The sequence below is a fragment of the Podarcis raffonei genome, chromosome 9 (assembly GCF_027172205.1).
Source record: "Podarcis raffonei isolate rPodRaf1 chromosome 9, rPodRaf1.pri, whole genome shotgun sequence".
NCBI classification, from domain to species: domain Eukaryota; kingdom Metazoa; phylum Chordata; class Lepidosauria; order Squamata; family Lacertidae; genus Podarcis; species Podarcis raffonei.
Window position 1 is genome coordinate 13,359,185 of NC_070610.1, and position 11,612 is coordinate 13,370,796.

Consider the following 11,612-nt stretch of genomic DNA (forward strand, 5'->3'; position numbering starts at 1 on the left):
CCCTAAGCCCCGGGGTCACAATTTCAGCAAAAATCTGAGTTTTGGCAATTCATTCAAAAATGGTGCCCAGCGGTTGCAAATGCTCCCCTGAAAGTTTTGGCAGTCGAAACAGAAGGCTTTTTGTCACAGGACAAGAAATCAGCCCTCAGCAACTTACCCAGCGGAAAATAATTTTTTGAAAAAATCCCTAAGCCCCGGGGTCACAATTTCAGAAAAAATCTGACTTTTGGCAATTCACTCAAACATGGTGCCAAACGCTTGCAAATGCTCCCCTGCAAGCTTTGGCAGTCGAAACAGAAGGCTTTTTGTCACAGGACAAGAAATCAGCCCTCAGCAACTTACCCAGCGGAAAATAATTTTTTGAAAAAATCCCTAAGCCCCGGGGTCACAATTTCAGAAAAAATCTGACTTTTTTCAATTCACTCAAAAATGGTGCCAAACGCTTACAAATGCTCCCCTAAAAGCTTTGGCAGTCGAAACAGAAGGCTTTTTATCACAGGAGAAGAAATCAGCCCTCAACAACTTAACCGGCGGAAAATATTTTTTTGAAAAAATCCCTAAGCCCCGGAATCACAATTTCAGAAAAAATCTGACTTTTGGCAATTCACTCAAAAATGGTGCCAAACGCTTACAAATGCTCCCCTGAAAGTTTTGGCAGTCGAAACAGAAGGCTTTTTATCACAGGAGAAGAAATCAGCCCTCAGCAACTTAACCGGCGGAAAATAATTTTTTGAAAAAATCCCTAAGCCCCGGGGTCACAATTTCAGCAAAAATCTGACTTTTGGCAATTCACTCAAAAATGGTGCCAAACGCTTGCAAATGCTCCGCTGAAAGCTTTGGCAGTCGAAACAGAAGGATTTTTGTCACAGGAAAAGAAATCAGCCCTCAGCAACTTAACTGGCGGAAAAACTTTTTTTGAAAAAATCCCTAAGCCCCTGGGTCACAATTTCAACAACAAATTGACTTTTCCCATTTCACTCTAAAATGGTGCCAAACGCTTGCAATTGCTCCCCTGAAAGCTTTGGCAGTCGAAACAGAAGGCTTTATGTCACAGGAAAAGAAATCAGCCCTCAACAACTTGACCGGCGGTAAATGTTTTTTTTGAAAAAATCCCTAAGCCCCGGGGTCACAATTTCCGGAAAAATCTCAATTTCTCCAATTCACTCAAAAATGGTGCCAATCGGTTGCAAATGCCCCCCTGAAAGGTTTGGCGGCCGAAACAGAAGGCTTTTTATCAAAGGACAAGAAATCAGCCCTCCACAACTTCCCCTGGGGAAAAAGACTGTTTTGAAAAAATCCCTAAGCCCCAGGGTTACAATTTCAGAAAAAGTCTAACGTTCTACAATTCAATCCAAAATGGTGCCAAATGGTTGCAAATGCTCCCCTGAAAGCTTTGAAACAGAAGGCTTTTTATCACAGGACAAGAAATCAGCACTCAACAACTTAACCGGCGGAAAATAATTTTTTGAAAAAATCCCTAAGCCCCGGGGTCACAATTTCAGAAAAAATCTGACTTTTGGCAATTCACTCAAAAATGGTGCCAAACAGTTGCAAATGCTCCTCTGAAAGGTTTGGCGGTCGAAACAGTAGGCTTTTAATCACAGGAGAAGAAATCAGCCCTCCACAACTTGACTTGCGGAAAAAGATTTTTTTGAAAAAATGCCTAAGCCCCAGAGTCATTGGCCTGCGCTCAGGCCGCCCAATTTCTCTCTCTGTTTTCCCTCTTGATTTGACTCTTCTTCTCCCCCCCCCCCTATTCTCAGGTTTTGGGTTTCCTTAATTCCTTTTCCACTCTTTCCTCCTTTCACTCTCCCAGATTGTGCAAAGTTTCCTCTTTCCTTTTTTTTTTTTTATTTTTTTATAAATTTTTTTATTGCTTTTTTCCAGAATCTAAATCCATCATCAATAACACAACAAAAGCGGTTTTACAGAAAGAAAAAGAAATTAAACAAGAAAAAATTCATTTTTCGAAGTCTTTTTTTTTTTTTTCATCATCCACTGGACTTCCCCATCTCCTCCATCCCTGCATTCTTTATAATAAATATAAACAGCAAATTAATACCTTGTTTCCTGTGTTTTTGTATTTTCATCTAATTATTCACTCTGAAATTAAAACTTTTCTCAATCATTAACTTTGTTTCTATCAACTCCGAATTTCAATACTGAAGCATATTTACCTCAAACCTTAGCAAATTTTTAACATTCATATATCTTATAATGTTTTTGTAAATAGTCCTTAAATTTTTTCCAATCCTCTTCCGCAGCCTCTTCTCCCAGGTCTCGGATTCTGCCAGTCATTTCGGCTAGTTGCATATAGTCCATCAGTTGTGTGTGCCATTCTTCCAGTGTGGGTAGCTCCTGTGCCTTCCAGTATTTAGCTATGAGAATTCTTGCTGCAGTCGTTGCATATAGAAAGAAGGTTCTGTCTTTCTTAGGTATCCTCTGGCCCACAATGCCCAAGAGGAAGGCCTCTGGTTTCTTCTGAAAGGTATACTTAAATACCTTTTTCAACTCGTTATAAATCATTTCCCAGAAGGCCTTCACCCTCGGGCATGTCCACCAGAGGTGGTAAAAAGTTCCTTCAGCCTCCTTACATTTCCAACATTTATTATCAGACAAATGGTATATCTTTGCAAGTTTGACTGGGGTCATGTACCACCTGTACATCATTTTCATAATATTTTCCTTTAAGGCACTACATGCCGTAAATTTCATACCGGTGGTCCATAACCTTTCCCAGTCCTCAAACATAATGTTGTATCCAATATCTTGTGCCCATTTTATCATGGCTGATTTGACTGTCTCATCTTGAGTATTCCATTTAAGCAGCAAGTTGTACATTCTTGAAAGCACTTTCGTCTTAGGTTCAAGTAATTCTAGTTCTAATTTTGATTTTTCCACCTGGAAACCAATTTTTTTATCTTTTTTAAAGATCTCTAAAATTTGGGCATAGTGAAACCAGTCTCGCACCTTCCCTTTCAATTTTTCAAAGCTCTGCAACCTCCAAGTGTCACCCACTCTTTCTATTATTTCACAGTATTTTGCCCAGCCACCCCCCATATTAAGTATTTTTGTGGCTTTAGCCTCCATCGGTGATAACCACCTCGGAGTCTTGTTTTCAAATAAGTCCTTGTATTTAGTCCAGACAGAAAACAGAGATTTCCTTACAATATGGTTTTTAAACAACTTATGAGACTTTACCTTGTCGTACCACAAATATGCATGCCACCCAAAAGCATTGTTGAACCCTTCCAGATCTAGGACATCAGTGTTTTCTAGCAAAAACCAATCTTTCAGCCAGCAGAGGGATGCAGCTTCATAATACAACCTTAAGTCCGGCAGGGCAAAACCCCCTCTTTCCTTTGCATCTGTTAATATTTTAAATTTTATTCGGGGCTTTTTGCCCTGCCAGACAAACTTCATAATGTCCCTCTGCCACTTTCCAAAACATTCCACTCTGTCCACGATCTGTAGGGTCTGGAACAGAAACAGCATTTTTGGCAATACATTCATCTTTACTGCTACAATTCTTCCCAACAAGGAAAGTTTCAATCTTGACCAGATTTCTAGATCCTTTTTAATTTCAGACCAACATTTTTCATAATTATCTTTAAACAGATTCAAATTTTTCCCAGTCAAGTTGACCCCCAGGTATTTCACTTTATTAACAACGTTTAGTTCTGTTTCCTTCTGAAACCCATCTATTTCTAAAGGTGTCAAGTTTTTTGCCAAAACCTTAGTTTTTTGTTTGTTTAACTTGAATCCCGCCACCCGACCAAACTCAGAAATTAATTCCAATACTCTTTTTGTGCTGGACACCGGCTCCTGTAATGTCAAAACCAAGTCATCTGCAAAGGCCTTCAATTTATATTGTTTTCCTCCGACCTGTATTCCTTCCACCTGCTGATCCTTCCTGATCAAATTTAGCAAAACCTCAAGGACAGAAATAAATAGCAAGGGTGATAGGGGGCACCCCTGTCGTGTTCCTTTTTCAATTTTAAACTCTTCTGTCACCACATTGTTTACTATCAATTTAGCCTTTTGTTCTGAATATATTGCATCTATGCCATTTTGGAACGCCCTTCCCACTCCCATCCCTTCCAAATTCTTCTTCATAAATTTCCAAGATATATTGTCAAAGGCCTTCTCCGCGTCTATAAATATCAAAACTGCTTTTGTATTCAAATTTGTCTGTAGAAGTTCCAAAACGTCAACAATGTTCCTAGTATTATCTGACAAATGCCTGCCAGGGAGAAAGCCTGCTTGGTCTTTATGAATAACTCCATTTAAGACTTTTTTCAATCTATTTGCCAAAATGTCAGCAAAAATCTTGTAATCCACGTTTAGGAGTGAGATGGGACGGTAGTTCTTAAGTTGAGTCTTTTCAGATTCCAATTTTGGTATCAAAGTGATGAATGCCTCTTTCCACGATTCTGGTGCCCCCTTCCCTTCCATAATTTGATTACATACCTCCATCAATGGCTGAGTCAGGTATTCCTTCAATATCTTATAGTATTTGGAGGTAAGTCCATCTGGGCCCGGGGATTTGCCTAGTTGCATGTTCTGAATGGCATTTTCGATTTCCTGTTGGGTTATTTTATAATTCAGGTCAGTTTGTTTGTCTTGTGTTAGTTTTTGTAGGCCATAGCTTTTTAAAAATTTATTTATTTCAGTCTCCACTTGGGGTCCTTGGGAAAACAATTTTTTAAAATATCTCTGGAAACACTTTCTAATTTCCTCTGGTTTCTGAATACATTCTCCTTCAACCTCTAGATTGGTAACAAAGTTCAGTTTTTGTCTCTTTTTCAGCTGCCATGATAGCAGCTTCCCACATTTATTTGCCGATTCAAATGATCTTTGTTTCATCTGTTTGATTTTCCATTCAACTTCTTGATTTATCAGTTTTGCATATTGTGCTTGATGGAATTTTATTTCTCTCAAAACTTCTTTTGATTTTGGATTTAGTCTCAACTTTTTCTCTCCGTCTTTTATCCTTTCCAAGATCTTGTCCTTTTTACCGTTCCAGAGTTTTTTCTTAATAGAATTCTGCTGTATCAGAAACCCTCTCATAACAGCTTTGCTTGCGTCCCAGATTGTTTTTTTTTCCACCGAAGTGTTCAAATTTAGTTCAAAGTAGTCTTTCATCGTCTTTTGGGCCTTCTTCACTATCTCCTGGTCTCTAAACAATGCATCATTCATTCTCCATCTGAAGGATCCAGCTGGTGTAAGTCTCAAGTCCATTTTCAAGGGGTTATGGTCGGAGCAAGTTTTAGGGCAGATCTCTACTTTTTTGGTCTTGGGTGCCAGTCCTCTAGATATCCAGATTTGGTCGATTCTTGTCCAGGATAGGTGGGCCTCAGAAAAGAATGTTCCCTCTCTACCTAGGGGGTTCTTTGTCCTCCAGATATCAATCAAGTCCATATTGTCTGTGAGTTCAAAAAAAGTCTTTGGTAGTCTGCCATCTTTAGTCACATTTTGATTTTGTGACTTATCCATGTGTGTGGAGACAACCCCATTCATATCTCCCATCAGAATGATGTTATTATAGTCCATATGGTCCAGCATTGTCTCATGCAGCTTCCCATAAAATTCAGATTTCCCCTCATTTGGTGCATAAATTCCAATTATCAAAAATTTTTCTCCTTGTGATTGTATTTCGATCGCCAAAATTCTTCCTTGTTCATCTTTGAACACAAATTTTGGTGCTAGGCTCTCCTTTGCATATATCACGACTCCCCTTTTCTTTTCTTTAGCTGATGAAATAAATTCTTGGCCTAGTCGCTTGTTTATTAGCACTCTTCTGTGGAGCCTAGTCACATGGGTTTCCTGGAGACAAATGACGTCTAGTTGTTCTTTCCTCAAAATGTGAAAAATCCTTTTCCTTTTTTCAGGGGAATTTGCCCCATGGATATTCCAACTAAAAAGCTGCAGAGACATCCTGGATCAGCTTGTTAGCCGATGGGGTTGTCTCCCTTCTCGTCTATGTCTGGAGGTGGATCTTTTGTACCAGGCGTGGGGGGTGGCCAGGTACCTGCTGTCCCTTTTCGAAGGTCCTCCCCGTGATCGTTTAGGAATTTTTCTTGCTCTTCTGCTGTTCTGATTCTCACCTTCTTCCCTTTCAAATTAAAAGATAATCCTTGGGGGAATTCCCACCTGTAAGGGATTGTGTTGTTTCTTAATAATCTTGCCAGATCCTTGTATGTAGTTCTTAAGTCCAACAATTGTTTTGGTATGTCTCTGAAGATTTCTGCTGTCTTTCCCTGTATCACCAATGGGTTTTTAAAATGTAGGCCAAGTATGTTGTCTTTTTCTTGCTTGTATCTCAATATGATCAAGCAATCCCTTGGTTTATCTTTCTTGGCCACTCTTCCCAATCTAAAAGCGGTGACGATTTTGAAGTCTTTCTCTTCTGCCAAACCCCAGAACTTGGATATTTCTGCAGTCAAAAAGCCAGCCAAATCTTCCTTTTCTAGTTCTGGAATATTTCTAATCCTAAGATTACTTTCCCGGTTTTTCAGCTCCGCCATAGACAGATAGGCCTGTTGTTCAGTGACCTGTCTACTCAGTGGTCTTACTTCCCCTCTTAATTCCTCAATCCTTTTTTTGTTTTGGTCTGCTTTCGTGTTTGCGTCCTCAGCTAATTTTCGGTTCTCTGATATAGTCTTTTCAAAATTTCCTATCGCCTGTGTGTTTTGAGCAACTTGGTCTGTCAACTTATTAATCGTTGCTGTAACCTGGTCAAATTTAGCCGCTTGTTCATCAGCTTTCTTATTTAATGCTGCCAGTTGATCCAATATTTCTTTAGAAATAGGGTCTAATCCTCCTGCAGCCATATCCTCCAAAACTGGCTGTTTAAATTGTCCTTCTTGCAGACCTGTCACAATTGGAACAGATGATCTACGTGGCTGCACAAGCAAAGTTGATTGCAATAGTTCAGTTTGTTTTGCTTTCTTGGCAGCCCTTGTTTTTCCTGCCACACTCATTCCACAACTGTCTAGGTTTCAAGGTCAAATTGTAAATCCCATGGGAAAAGCAATCATCCAGGCAAAAAGATTTCCAAAACAACCAGCAGTTCTCAGAGGTTTATATTTCCACAATCCAGCAGGGGGAGCTCCCCAAAAGTTTCCACCATTTAATTCCCAAATATGGTAAAATCCAAAATAAGGGGGGGAAACCCTCTAAATTCACTTTAAACTGCAGATGATAAAGGTTCTTTGCGAAGGTGTGAACAACAGTTCCTTTTTTGTAACTGCAAAGTAGCCCAATGTAACTTTATGTCTCTATACACAGTTGCCACAGTCTGATGTTACTTTGTATCCAGGCAGCCCGTGAGCTGGGGCTTATAACTTTATAATCCACAAAATATAGAGAGGTATAGCACAGTCTCACAATCAAATCCAAACTTGCAGGGTAAGTTCCAACTTCTTTTAAACTCCTTTCAACGCTTCCGCTTTAAAAAAACTTTGCTCAGTACTTTAAACAGGGACGGAAGACTGACTTCCTTTTTAGCGTCTCCCGCTTTCAGCCGAAATTCACCAATTTGATGTCCAAATAAAGCCTCAAATTTCTTACTCACGAGTTTGTTGTTTCCAATCAAATGTTCAAAGAAGAAAGGTCAGCGCTCATCAGCAGCAGCCGCGCGGCTTCGCTTCCGCGGAAAGAGCGATGGATTCACAGCACCGCTACCCCCTCCACGTTCCGGAGCCCCTTACGGGGTCCCTTCTGCGTATCCGAGGTCGCTCCTGGTGCCCGCCGAATCCCACGGCCACGGGCTCACTCTACCCGTGGTTTTCCTAAACGGGTCGTCGCTGTGCCGCAGCGCACGACCCTTTTCCGCGGAGCCCCTCTTCAACAACTGAAGAGGACCGCCATTGCTGTTTCGCGCCGCCTCCGGAAGTCCAAAGTTTCCTCTTTCCTTCCAGCTCCTTTTGTCTCATGCTTTTACACTGGTCAGCCCAAAAGGAGGAGGAGGATTTCTATATGGTAACGTGTGGGAACGCACTGAACCGATTTGGAGGAGACGGGCAAGAAGAGCTTGCTATCCACATAGCAAGGAGGGTACTGAGAAATATTACTATGCTTGGGAGAATTTGTGTTTCATGTGTGTTTGTGTGTGTGTGTGTGTGTGTGTGTGTGTGTGTAATGCACTTGGAGGGAAGAGCTGGCTGGAACTCTAAACAGAAGCAGCAGAACGCACTGCAACATTTGGTTGCAGGTCCCATTTGTGACATACCACAGATGAAGTCCCTACTTTGAAGCATTTACCATATAGAAGCATTTACCTTCTCCCAATCCAGAGCTTTTCATACCCTTTCCTTTTTGAAATATACCAAGCATGCCCCCCCAACATTTCTCTGATGAAAAGAGGGACGCCCCATTCGATAATGGTAATTTTATTCTTTCTACTCCACACAACTGACTGGGTTGCCCCAGCCACTCTGGGCGGCATCCAACATGTATAAAAACATAATAAAACACTCGACGTTTTAAAAAAACCCTTCACTCTACAGGATTGGAGGTGTAGGTGGAGCCTCGCCATCTGTAACTGTCTCTTCCGGAGCCACGAGCGCAGTTGGGGGCGCCTCAGTAGTGTCCAAGTCCCCAACCCTGCGCCTAAGCTGGTCTATGTTCCGGCGCCACAAGCATCCGTCTTCGAGTGCCACCTGGTACGAGCGAGGTCCAGTGACTCCCACTACTGTGGCTGGCATCCAAGGAATGTCCCCCACATAGTTCCGGGCAAAGACCTGGTTTCCTGGAACAAATGGAACAGCCATTTGGAATAGGCGTCCACCACTACCATAAAGGTCCGGCTGTGAAAGGGGCCGGCCAGATCGATGTGCACCCTCGACCAGGGTGTCTTTGGCATCTCCCAGGTGTGTCCCTTAGCTGCCGGTGGTGCAGGCCTCGATTCTTGGCATGCTTGACAGGCGGACACCCAGGCAGTGATGGCATCGTCCATGTTAGGCCACCAGACGTAACACTGAGCCAACGCCTTCATTTCGACGATTCCCGGGTGGCCAACGTGCAGAGCCTCCAGGACACGTTGATGGATTCTTTGGGGAATCACGACGCAGTCTCCCCACAGCAGACAGCCGCAATGAGCCGAGAGTTCATGTTGTCTGGTTGCGAACGCTTAGAACTCTTGGAACGCTTGGATGCAAACGGCCCTTGTGGCCACCCCCTCCACACCCAGTGGAGCACACGGCTGATGTTGCGATCCTAGGCAGATGCGGAGGCCACAGTGGCAGCCGATACAGGCGCTGCCAGAAGATCCTCAATCAGGAGGAGCGATGAAGCTGGAGCCGGGTCTTCCACAAACGCTGGAAGAGGGCAACGGCTGAGGGCGTCGGCATGGCCCATCGATTTCCCCAGGCGATGGACGAGCCGGTAGTGGTAGGCAGCCAGGAAAACAGTCCATCGCAGCATGCATGGCGAGAGGACCAGTGGAGTTAGACGATCACCGGCGAGGAGGCCCAGGAGCGACTTGTGGTCAGTGATGAGGTCAAAAGTCCTGCCATACAGGTATTCATGGAATCTCCAGCCACAAGTGCCAGTTCCTCATTGTCGAGCTGGCTTTAATTCCGTTCAGTCAGAGATAGCGTCCTGGAAAAGTAGGTGAGCGGTGCTTCTCTTCCGTCTGGAAAACGGTGACTAAGGATAGCACCGATGCCAAAAGGTGAGGCATTGCAGGCAAGGACCAGCGGCCTGGCTTCACTGTACTGTACCAGCACACTGTCCGATGAAAGGAGAGCCTTGACCGCGTTGAAGGCCGCCGTCTCCCGATGACCCCAGGCCCAAGGCGTCTTTGTGTTGAGGAGTCGGTGAAGAGGCTAAGCCACCGTGGCTTTGTGGGGCAGGAACATGTTATAAAAGTTCAGCAGCCCCAGGAACACCTGCAACTCTGTCTTGTTCTTTGGGATGGGGGCCTGCTGGATAGCGCGGATCTTGGATGTGGTCGGGTGAAGGCCGGAGGCGTCGATAAGATAGCCCAGGAACTCCACCTGTGCCACCTGTGGAACAGCGATCTGGCACTTCTCCCTCTTTACCTTGAGCCCGGCCTCTTGGAACCTGGTCAGCACGGCACGGAGGCGCTCAAACAGCTGCTGGTGTGAGTCTGTGGAAACCAAGACGTCATCAAAATATGGTACCACGCCCGGAAGCCCTTGCAGGAGACGCTCCATAAGGCTTTGGAAGATGCCAGGAGCCACACTCACCCCGAACTGCAACCGGCGGCAACGGAATGCCCCTCGGTGGGTGACGATCATCTGGGCTTCAGCAGTGGCATCATCGACGGGCAGTTGTTGATAGGCTTGGGCAAGGTCCAGCTTAGCGAAGACCATACCCTCACCCAGGGAATGCAGCAGGTGTTGGACAACAGGAACCGGATAAGCGTGCTGCTGAAGTGCCTTGTTGATCGTGCACTTATAGTCAGCGCATATTCTCACCGACCCGTCTGGCTTGACAGGCGTGACGATGGGGGTTTCCCACTTGGCGTGGTCAACCGGCTCCAAAACTCCTTGGGAGATCAGCTTGTCCAGTTGTTCGTCCACCTTAGCCTTGAGAGCAAAGGGAACCCGGTGTGGCTTTAGCTTGATGGGGGCGACTTGTGGATCAAGGCTAAAGGAGATGGCCGTACCTGTATATTGCCCCAAAGTGCCGTCAAAAACCTCGGCAAAGTCTTTAACCAGACTCTCAGTCTCTGCGTTAGAGATGCAGTTGATGCCGGTGACTTCCAGGCCGAGGGCATCAAACCAGTCTGACCTTCTAAAACTATCCAATCACTGAATGTCACCTTTCGATCCTTCATTTGCATAACTATCTACAGTATCCCCCTGCTGGCCCAGGGTGAGAACTTCAGTACATAACACTCCCTCCTTCCTTGTTTTGCTGGTCCCGTGGGTTACCCGAGAGGCGAGGTCCAAGTCCGGTCCATGGCCAAAGGTGCAACGTGGAGGCAGTCCGTAGTAGCTGAAGCTGGGTGCAGGGCAGGGAGTCGGGTGAAGTCAGCAACAGGCTTGCAAGCAGGGAACCAGGGCGGGTCAGGAGCTCAGGCAGGAAAGCAGGACAGGGTTCAGGCAGGAACTAGCAACCAACAACGTTGCTCCCGCAACTTGGGACTGGGGCTGGCCGGCTTTTATCTGCCCCGAGGCATAGGGTGGCCACGATCCTCTGGTGACTCACCTCTCCTGGCCTGGAGGCGAGCACTCCTCCTGCGGGAACTTAGTTCCCTCCACATCTCTGCCCTGAGCCTCTGCAGCTCAGGAGAGGCTGGAGGGTTACCTTGATCTCATCGCCCTCGTTCTTCCCTTACTCCCTTTTAACTCTTCCAAAGCAGAGCACCTTGTCTTCAACCGGCGACGCCATACGCTCATTCCAGATCTTCCACAATTATGTCCCCTTCTTCAAGTGCTGGCCTAATACGGGCTCGGTTTCGGGCTTTTGCCTTCGCTAGCTCTCGACAGCTCTTGAAGAGTTTTGGCACAACTGGTGCCAGAGGAGGCTGCTCCTTGGGCTGGAGCGGGGCCACTTTGTTCCTCTTTTTAAGCTGCATCACTCTTCTCAGTCTCCTGAGCCACTCTGTTCCACGAAGGACTAGTCCACTGAACTTTCCT

At 45.0% G+C, this 11,612-nt stretch overlaps 1 pseudogene; it reads right to left on the bottom strand.

Annotated features, from left to right (window-relative positions):
* Positions 1-8,773: 8,773 nt before the first annotated feature.
* LOC128421051 (uncharacterized protein K02A2.6-like) lies at positions 8,774-10,658 on the bottom strand (annotated as a pseudogene).
* Between the last annotated feature and the right edge of the window lie 954 nt (positions 10,659-11,612).